Source organism: Magnolia sinica, chromosome 6 (genome assembly GCF_029962835.1).
Source record: "Magnolia sinica isolate HGM2019 chromosome 6, MsV1, whole genome shotgun sequence".
NCBI lineage: Eukaryota > Viridiplantae > Streptophyta > Magnoliopsida > Magnoliales > Magnoliaceae > Magnolia > Magnolia sinica.
The window spans coordinates 9,608,290-9,615,178 of record NC_080578.1 but is presented as its reverse complement, the minus strand read 5'-3'; the positions used below and the strand labels follow the sequence as shown (position 1 = coordinate 9,615,178).

Sequence of the window (6,889 nt, the reverse complement as noted above, 5' to 3'; positions counted from 1 at the left end):
ATGTTCTTAACGACACACTAACATGCCATAATAAGAAATGCTGAGCGAATGATACAGACCATCATTGTGGAGATGAATCTTAAACATCCAACTGAAACATTTATTGACAGCTCACCTTCAACTCAAAAATTGAAGGATCAAACGACCACTTATCTAAGATGAAAGCTAGGTGGCACCTCCCGTAATGTTTTTGTGAAATCCACCCCATTCATCTATTTTGCTCACTTATGTTAGGTCATGAGACAAAAAATGAGGTGGATCCAAAACTCAAGTGGACTACATGACAAGGAAAAAGTGGAGAGAGAAACACTGCCTACCGTTGGAATTTTCTTGGGTCCACCTTGATATCTATGTGCCATCCAAACCCGTTCACAAGGTCATTTCCATTGGAATGAACTGAAAACAAAAAACATATTAAACTGAAACAAAACTTTCGTGGCTTCACGATTGTTTCAATCGATGTGCGTTCAATCCCCACTTATTTCTATCATGCGGCCCACTTGGGCTTCAGATCTACCTCATTTTTTGTCTCATGTCCCAGTATGAGCTGGCAAAATGGATGAATATGATAGATTTCTCACAAACATCATTGATGGCCCCAACCAGCTTCCTACAGCCAATTTGAATTGAGCCAAGCCAATGAAATACTGCAAAACTTTTCTCAAATTGATTGGTAGAGATTTTGACCCTAATTAAAATAAGAACTTATAATGATTTGAGATGTGGGGCCAACATGTCTGCCTAATTTGTTTGTACATGTGGGCCCATGGTTAGTTTATTCAAGCTGTTGATGTGATGGCCCCCATCAAGGATGGTGCTACTCTCAAACTTTTTTTTGTGCCTAAATCATGTATTTGCAATTGAGGAGAATGGGCATGGTCAATTCATGATGGGAGGCATCAAGTCAATGACTTGGATAAACCAATCGTGTATCCTACAATCATGTGTAGTGGTTCAACTACTTGCATACTTCACTCTCGATGGAAGCACTCACCTCATAAATATATCAAATTTCACTATCGAATGTTTAAATCAAATTAACTTCTAACCTTTACAGTCCTACACAAGAACCAAGGTCCTATACAAAAACTTGAATTTAAGCCTTACAAAAGAGTCAAAGTCTTATCAGATAACCCAGTACGTAAACTTTCAATGAAGGCTTCGGCAAAAGACTTTTAGTTAGTTTTCCTTAAACTAACTAATAACATCAATACTACACAAGGCCCTATGTTTACTCCCATTAATGACAAACTCAGCTTGAACTGGCCCGATCAAATCGAGCCGGCCAGTCAGGCTCGAGGACCGAGCTGAGCCGAGTTTGAGCTAAGGCTAGTTCGACTTGGTTCAACTCAATGTACACCCCTAACTAGTCATATATGATATACCTTCAATGCCATTAAGCAACACTTTAATGTCATCAAACTTGACCTTCAATGTCCATCGAAGGTGGCCCTGTCAAAAATGCAATTTCAGCGTTGAACATTCCTGATTCTCAACCATGCCATCAAGGAACTACCATCAAACTTAATTGTGTTTAACCTTCGATGCAAAGGTGTTCTCAATTGTGTTTGACCGATGATATTCTTTATAATATTAAATATGAGCCAAGTGCCAAATAAGGTAAAAATCTTCTTTCCAATATTAATGCAATTCAATTGTACTGGGCTAATGATGTCATTTAACATGTAAATGTAGATATAAAGAATATGTTCATTATAAAATTTGTAGTAGAAATCTCCCATCAAACAAAGAAAATATAAATTTCTACTAATTTCACATCTCAAGGCATACCATCAATACACATTTTCCAACCTAAATCGAAGTAGCCGGTGAGCAGGTAAGGAATCACTACACTTTTGCAATTCATTGCCAACAGACATTCAAATATTTTCTTTTGATTAGTGTGGGCCTGTTTGTTACGCCTTAAATATTAGATCATTGGCAGTAAAAGAACAAGATAACTTTTGGAAGAGGCGAAATTCCCAACATAAAAAATAGTGTAAACTTCAACCTCGCCAAAAATTTGTGGGATCATGATATGCATTATAAATCCAAACAACTTATCCAAGTAAACCACAGCACAAAAAAAGTGGATTCTCTGGAAGCCGATTGCATACCGAGTAAACTCTGTAGGGTCCACCGTGATTTATGTATATTACCCAGCCATCCACTTTACCACATAATTTTATGGACCAGGGTCAAAACCGAATCATATACAACCCCATAAATGGACCACACCACAGGAAACAGTGATTTATGTCTACCGTTTTTTTCCCTTCATCCATGTTTGTGTGATCTTAAGAAAAGTTTAGATGACAAGCATAGCAAGGTTTCAACGGTGTAAATCATTATTTCCACTGTTTCCCGTGACATGGTCCAATTGAACTTTGGATAAGTTTCAATTTCACATGCCATAACGCAAATTAATTTATTTCATGCATAATGAAAATGTTTAATTACTGCTTATTTACAGTCAACTACATTTGGAACCAATCAAACAAGTTTTGATGGTTAGCATGGTTTGTTTCACCACAATTTTTAAGGCCCATCCAGGGAATCCTGGGATTAAGCCTTCCCATCCCTTCCAATCCCTTGAACCAAACGTGCCAGGCAAATTTGATCAGATTAGGGTGTATTGGATGGGATTTAAAGGTAATGATGGTGTTGTCAGTGGATTGTCTTAAGATCCATGGGATTGCTATATCTTAGGATCAGATCACCAAGTCTGTTGGGCACACCCGGCCAATCCTGGGATTTAACTTTCAATCCCTTCCAATACCATTCAATCCGCCCAGCCAAACGGGCCCTAAACAATAGACTTCGCTGCAGAAGGGGCACCTCCACTTTAATCCCTCAATGCAAACATCGAGACATGTTGAAAAAAGCTGCTCATTTGTAATGATTTACTAAGGGATGCTATGCCAAGAATTTTCAGATTACATGGTTTCTGTTTCCTTCAGAATTCAAACAGCTTAAAACAATTTGATCACTTCCAATGGGCAAAATTGAAGAATAGTAGACTTTCAAAATCAGTGAGGGAACCTCATTTTCGATAGATATTTTCATAATCAGTGACCGAACCTCTTTTTTGAAATAAAGCAATCCAATCTTGTAACAGGTTATTCAACCCTTCACTGGGACATATCCAGTGCAAACAGAACCGAATCTCACACAATCACTATGTGGGTTAACCGAATCTCACACATCCACGAGCATCTTTCCTCGGTTTTGATCAGATTTTATTCTATTATCTGACCAAACGCAACCAGACAGAATGTAAAACAACCCAAAGAGAAAAAACTTTGATACTCTGGCAGAGGGTGGTAGATGTCTAGATGATCCATGTGCCAATTTAGATCCATCGTGAACACCAACCATCCTTACTTGGGTACCTGATCATTGGATAGGAGGGACAGCATTGGACGTTCAGAAATGAAAAACACCCAAAACACTACAGTAGACGGAAAAAGAGCTAGAAATGCTCAACCGATCTCTGACTCACAACACCACGATTCATTCAATGTGCCTGTGCATCGAGCATGCACTACCAAAGTATCAATTGAAGCAACAAAACAGAAAATCAAATGTCCCATCCTCTATGATTAACTAAATACCGTATAGAAATTAGCTAACAAAGTGAATCAGATGGGAGTACTATGTAAGGGACATGTTCATCCCATGAGGCACACAACACATCAGCCAACGGGGCAGACGTTTAGTCCCAATACCAACTACCCGTCCATAGAACAACCCACCGTTTAAAAAAGCAATCAAGCGCATACACAAACGTTATTGTGTATATGACACCAACAGATGCAAAAACAAACACAAAAACACACCTTTAAAAAAAAATTCAAAAATCATAAAATGAGGGATTACTGTGAAGTAATGGAAAGAGTCTCAGACATCCAAGGATTAGAACAGCACAAGTTCTTAAGCCAGGCGAGGCGAAAGCTCCCAGACGCACGAGCTCTCAAGCAGGGCGAGGCAAAAACTCTCAGGCGCACAAGCTCTCAAGCACGGCGAGGCGAAAGCTCTCAATCAAGCACCGCGAAGCGAAAGATCTCAGGCGCACAAGCTCTCAAGCACGGCGATGCGAAAGCTATCAGGCGCACAAGCTCTCAAGCCCGGCGAGGAGAAAGCTCTCAAGCGGCCAATGCAAATGTTTTGAGAAACAAGCCTTTGGATTTTTCATCATAGACATTCCAAAATTACATTTCATACAGTAACAAAAACCCATTTAAGAAAGTGAGTAAAGGAGGAAATTTTCAAAATCCAAGACAGATAAAGCAAGAAAAACAAATGAGATAGCTCCAAAGTACAAATGAATGGTCTCAGACATCCAAGGAAGGATTGGAGCAGCACAAGCTCTCAAGCCCGGCGAGGCGAAAGCTCTCAGGCGGCCACTGCGAATGTTTTGAGAAACAAGCCTTAGGATTTTCATCATAGACATTGCAAAATTACATTTCATAAAAAAGAAAAAAAAAAAGAAGAGAAAAAACCCATTTCCGAACAATAAAGAAAAGATGATTTCAAAAGCCAATATAGATGGAACAGGAAAAAGAAGCGAGAAGGATCCGGAGTAGAAATGAGAATAGAGTCTCAGACAACCAAGGAAGGGTTTAGAGCAGCATAAGCTCTCAAGCCTGGCAAGGCGAAAGCTCTCAGGCGGCCACTGCGAATGTTTTGAGAAACAAGCCTTTGGATTTATCATCATAGACATTCCAAAATTACACTTCATAAAACAAAAACAAAAAACAAAAACCCCATTCCAACAAAATAAAATGATGATTTCAAAAGCGAATATAGATGGAACCAACAAAAAAAGAAGCAAGAAAGATCCAAAGTAGAAATGAAAAGAGTCTCAGACATCCACGGAAGGAATGGAGCAGCATAAGCTCTCAAGCCCGGCGAGGCGAAAGCTCTCAGGCGGCCACTGCGAATGTTTTGAGAAACAAGCCTTTGGATTTTTCATCATAGACAATTCCAAATTTGCATTTCATACAATTAGAAAAAAAAAACCAATATAAGAAGAAAAGGGGAAATTCAAAAAGTTAGATAGATAGTAGAACATAAGAAACTACCTTCGAGGGAACAATGAATATAGAAGAGTCTCAGACATCCAAGGAAGGATTGAAGCAGCATAAGCTCTCAAGCCCGGCGAGGCGAAAGCTCTCAGGCGGCCACTGCGAATGTTTTGAGAAACAAGCCTTTGGATTTTTCATCATAGACAATCCCAAATTTGCATTTCATACAAATAGGAAAAAAACCCAATATAAGAATAAAAGGGGAAATTCAAAAACCTAGATAGATAGCAGAACATATGAAACTACCTTCGAAGGAACAATGAAAATAGAGGAGTCTCAGACATCCAAGGAAGGATTGAAGCAGCACAAGCTCTCAAGCCCGGCAAGGCGAAAGCTCTCAGGCGGCCACTGCGAATGTTTTGAGAAACAAGCCTATGGATTTCTCATCATCGAGGACAAAAATTACATTTCATAAAAAAGAAAAAAAAAAAGAAGAGAAAAAACCCATTTCCGAACAATAAAGAAAAGATGATTTCAAAAGCCAATATAGATGGAACAGGAAAAAGAAGCGAGAAGGATCCGGAGTAGAAATGAGAATAGAGTCTCAGACATCCAAGGAAGGATTGAAGCAGCACAAGCTCTCAAGCCCGGCAAGGCGAAAGCTCTCAGGCGGCCACTGCGAATGTTTTGAGAAACAAGCCTTTGGATTTCTCATCATCGAGGACAGAGAAAAAAGAAAACCCCTAATCGAGCAGATCTTGGCATGCAAGAGAAAAAACGAAAAACCCTAACTTCGAGAAAATCTAGTTGTAAAAGAAAAGAAAGAGAAAACCCTGCGTTGAGAAAATCTAACTACAAGAGAAGCGCAGAAGAATACCCTAATTGGGAGACGATCCTGCTGAAGTAAATAAAAAGAAAGAGAAAACCCTAGCTAAGAGGAGACGGGCTACTTCACGAGGATATGAGAGACGAGCGTAGGGTTTTGGAATGCGAGGCTTTTATAGAGAGATTGCATCTGTAGGTCAATTTCGTTGAGCTAGGGTTTTTTCGGTAAATTACCAGAACTGCCCCTTCTGCACGGGTCGCTTCCATATGATAGACGGCGGAAATGTTGCGTCATTGGGAGCTGAGAAAGCTCAAGTGGGTCGTGTCATTCGTTGATCCATGCCGTTGAAGATGTACAGAGCGTGTAAGTGGACGTACGGTTGAGAAATAAGATGAATGATAAAGTGCTCCAGGCATACAGTTCGATTCGGACGCGGATTTCCTCCGAAAGCCTTTCGCATGAAGTTCCTGTACTGGAAACCTAGGTGGCGCTCACCGTGAAGTCTGTAAGAAATCCACCCCGTCCATCCGTTTTGTGACCTCATTTCTGTACAATGAATAAAAAATGAGCCGGATCCAATACCTAAGTAGGACGAAAAAGTGAGGATTGAACTTCCACAGTTGAAATATTCGTGGGCAACAGAAGTTTTGAATCAGGGTAATATTTGTTTTTTCAGTTCATCCCCTTAGGAATGACGTTATGAACGGTACTGATTTCATTTAAACATAACTGTTGACCCAGGGAAGTTTCAACGGTAGGAATTTCTCTGCCCACATTTTCCTTTAGTGAGGCACATTTGAGTCTTGGATACTGCTAAATTTTAGTCTCAAGTCGTAAAATGAGTTAAAAAAAAATGGATGGACAGGTTAGATTTCTCACAAACTTCATGGTGGGCCCCACCTAGGTTTCCAGCGCGAAAGGCTTTCGCAGGAAATCCGCGTCCGTTCGATTCGGTCGAGTAAGTGGGGCCCATGTGGTTCACTGTTCCACGTCGTAAAGGAAGATGCCCCGCCGTGAAGATAGGCTGGCGCAAAAA

General features: G+C 40.1%; 1 long non-coding RNA gene and 7 other non-coding genes across 8 annotated transcripts; all 8 read right to left on the bottom strand.

Moving 5' to 3' along the window:
- Positions 1–3,198: 3,198 nt before the first annotated feature.
- Positions 3,199–5,494, bottom strand: LOC131248206 (uncharacterized). Its single transcript, XR_009172171.1, has 2 exons — positions 5,085–5,494; positions 3,199–3,392 (listed from the first exon to the last, which is right to left on the bottom strand). It is a non-coding gene; the product is annotated as an uncharacterized LOC131248206 (long non-coding RNA).
- On the bottom strand, positions 3,583–3,687 carry LOC131250460 (small nucleolar RNA snoR99). The gene has a single exon (XR_009173387.1). It is a non-coding gene; the product is annotated as a small nucleolar RNA snoR99 (small nucleolar RNA).
- LOC131250211 (small nucleolar RNA SNORD14) lies at positions 4,331–4,452 on the bottom strand. The gene has a single exon (XR_009173139.1). It is a non-coding gene; the product is annotated as a small nucleolar RNA SNORD14 (small nucleolar RNA).
- Positions 4,599–4,722, bottom strand: LOC131250199 (small nucleolar RNA SNORD14). The gene has a single exon (XR_009173127.1). It is a non-coding gene; the product is annotated as a small nucleolar RNA SNORD14 (small nucleolar RNA).
- On the bottom strand, positions 4,861–4,983 carry LOC131250224 (small nucleolar RNA SNORD14). Its single transcript, XR_009173150.1, has one exon. It is a non-coding gene; the product is annotated as a small nucleolar RNA SNORD14 (small nucleolar RNA).
- On the bottom strand, positions 5,111–5,233 carry LOC131250187 (small nucleolar RNA SNORD14). The gene has a single exon (XR_009173116.1). It is a non-coding gene; the product is annotated as a small nucleolar RNA SNORD14 (small nucleolar RNA).
- Positions 5,360–5,485, bottom strand: LOC131250235 (small nucleolar RNA SNORD14). The gene has a single exon (XR_009173161.1). It is a non-coding gene; the product is annotated as a small nucleolar RNA SNORD14 (small nucleolar RNA).
- A 133-nt stretch (positions 5,495–5,627) lies between the features above and the next one.
- Positions 5,628–5,753, bottom strand: LOC131250246 (small nucleolar RNA SNORD14). The gene has a single exon (XR_009173172.1). It is a non-coding gene; the product is annotated as a small nucleolar RNA SNORD14 (small nucleolar RNA).
- Between the last annotated feature and the right edge of the window lie 1,136 nt (positions 5,754–6,889).